Source organism: Bos grunniens, chromosome 9, assembly GCF_055505025.1.
Source record: "Bos grunniens cultivar Pamir isolate PY7600 chromosome 9, Bosgru_T2T1.0, whole genome shotgun sequence".
In the NCBI taxonomy this organism is placed as follows: domain Eukaryota; kingdom Metazoa; phylum Chordata; class Mammalia; order Artiodactyla; family Bovidae; genus Bos; species Bos grunniens.
The window spans coordinates 46,282,387-46,285,006 of NC_141173.1; the positions used below are offsets into that span (position 1 = coordinate 46,282,387).

The following is a 2,620-nucleotide window of genomic DNA, read 5'->3' on the forward strand; positions in this document are numbered from 1 at the left end:
ATGCATCTGCTATTAATTTTACATTACAGAGAACAAATACCTTGGTATCAGTTTTCTTCAAAATCAATTGCAGTGAATTCTGTGAATTATGAATGCCAATACAAATGAAATGAAACATCGATCATTTATAATTACTTGAAAATAACACTGCATTGAAAAAGTGTTAAAGCAGTCTCACTATGCAGAGTATTAAAACTTGCTGTACATGTATTAATCAAGAAGAGGATTTGGCAAAGGACAAAGGCAAGTATAGTTTAGGATTTAAATTTTCCTTTGTTATAGGGTTCTCTTCTGACTCCTTCTTTATGGTATCATTTTACAAAAGTAAGGAGGTTCAGGACCCCTCCCCAAATCAAAAGAGGCATTCATATTTGAGTGACCATTTTACTCCTGATAGAGTCCTTGACATTGGATACTTTGCTTTAACTCCTCATCACACATTTTCTCATCTGTGAAAACCAAAGGATACATTTTAGATTTGTATATAAAATTTCTCAATTGGCAGATCATAGCAGCTAGTTAGCAAAAATACACTGTAGGCCAAACAAATCATATTTGTGGACAGAATTTTGTTCCCAGACCACTGATTTGAAAATATGGTTTACACAAATTCTGAGATTTTAGTTAGAAAGGATTTAGAGAGCCTCTGTGTGCTTAGCCTGCAAAATGATGCCAGACTTGGCATAGATAAAGGGGTGGCTCTTTATATCTCCCACTGCCACAACCATGTCTGTGCATCTGCAATGGATGGTCGTGCGGAACTGCTACAGCTTCTTGATCAAGACAACAAACAGACATACAGCACGGAAACCCAATAATCTGAAGGCCCGCAACTCTTCCTGCTACGATGGGCTCATTCACTACAAGAGGGTGGGAGTGTAGCTGGTGACAGACAGCAAAGCGGTCATGGTGGTGTAGCGGAGATCCAGCCAGAGCACACTGGCCACTTCTTGAGGTGGACCACCATCAACAAGAATGCCGGGGCCACCCTTAGCAGCATCTGGCATAAGAACAAGTACTGCACAGATTTGTGCATGGCCGCCATCTGCAGAGTCAGGGCTATCCAGTGCAACTAGAAGCCTGTAATGGTGAAGAAGTGGACACCGGACATCACTACCCCTCCACCCCCAGCCTCGAACCACCACAAGAGCTCCTGAGTGAATTTTTATTTTCTTCCCCAAAGAAATAAAGCTGTCAGCAGACTTTCCTCAACCCCCCCCCAAAAAAAGATAAAGGGGTGTACTGAAGATGTTTCAGGCAAAGCTTTTTGCCTCAAGGGAACTATAACCTTCTTGGAAAGACAAGATTTACCAATGGGAAACTTAGAATACAGAGTTCTGAAAGAAGGGCTTTCCTTATATACTTAAGAGAACTGAATCTTAGAAAGACCTAGTGAGTAGCAGAGTTGATTCTTGAACCAGTCTTTCTGAGCCCTCCCCAAGGTATATTCCATAGATGGTGTGTTTTCTGGTGATAGTGATGCTGTTGGGAGTTCAGAGGGAGAGAGGGGTTTGGGACTGAGATCTTCATCAAGAACATATGGGTAGAGTACGGGAGGGTGAGAGGCTTAAGGGGAAAACATGGAATAAAAGCAAAAGTAATACCAAATCAAGAGTGAAGAGTAAATATGGTGTATTAAGGTATATCAACTGGAATCAGTCAGGTAACAGGAATCATACCACTGTTTGGCAGGGAGAATGTGCTATAAAGTGTTACTGGCCAGGTATTGCTAAGTCACTTCAGTAGTGTCCAACTCTGTGCAACCCCATAGATGGCAGCCCACCAGGTTCCCGTCCCTGGGATTCTCCAGGCAAGAACACTGGAGTGGGTTGCCATTTCCTTCTCCAGTGCATGAAAGTGAAAAGTGGAAGTGAAGTCGCTCAGTCACGTCCAACTCTTTGCACCCCCGTGGACTGCAGCCTACCAGGCTCCTCCGTCCATGGGATTTTCCATGCAAGAGTACTGGAGTGGGGTGCCATTGCCTTCTCCTAGAGAACTAAAAGGGCATAAGAGGATAAAGAAGTATCCTAGAGGCAGTAAACACAGGAAGCAGCAATTGCCTCCGGGATTGCGGAACAAACAGAAGTTGGTATTATTAGAGTTTAGAGGAGTGGCCCCAGGAAGGCAGGACTCAAACCTCAGAAGAGCTACTGCTGCTTGTATCTCTGAGGGAGAATGATAAGTTGGCTCTGGGAGTCTAAAAAAAAAAGCAAACTGGAACTGCTATTGCAACTGAAACCAACTAGTTGCTCCTTCCAGGTTAAAGAAGTCTTCGAGATGTTGACAGAAGTAGAGAGAAATAGGAAAGAACAAGATTCTTTCCCTTTCCCAGTCCTTTCCCCTAATGCCTGTTATTGTCAGAGCCCTGCTAGGAAGACAGAAATATGAATTCTGTTCCAGTTCCAGCACCAAGTTGAGAAGGATGAGTGAGAAGCTGAGAGATGAATGCTTCTGCATAAACAGCATATGCAGCACAATGGGGCAGCAGCGAGAAACTTGATGGAGGGAGATGCTCTTGTTGGGTGTGGGAGGAGATACGGCTGAGGGATTGACAGGGACTGGTGATGGACAGCTCTGAATGTTGAGAAGCGATGTTCAGATTTGAATTTCATGAGATACT

At 43.5% G+C, this 2,620-nt stretch overlaps 1 pseudogene; it reads left to right on the forward strand.

The window, feature by feature from the left end:
- Positions 1-726: 726 nt before the first annotated feature.
- On the forward strand, positions 727-954 carry LOC147365921 (large ribosomal subunit protein eL28 pseudogene; annotated as a pseudogene).
- The last annotated feature ends 1,666 nt before the right edge of the window (positions 955-2,620 follow it).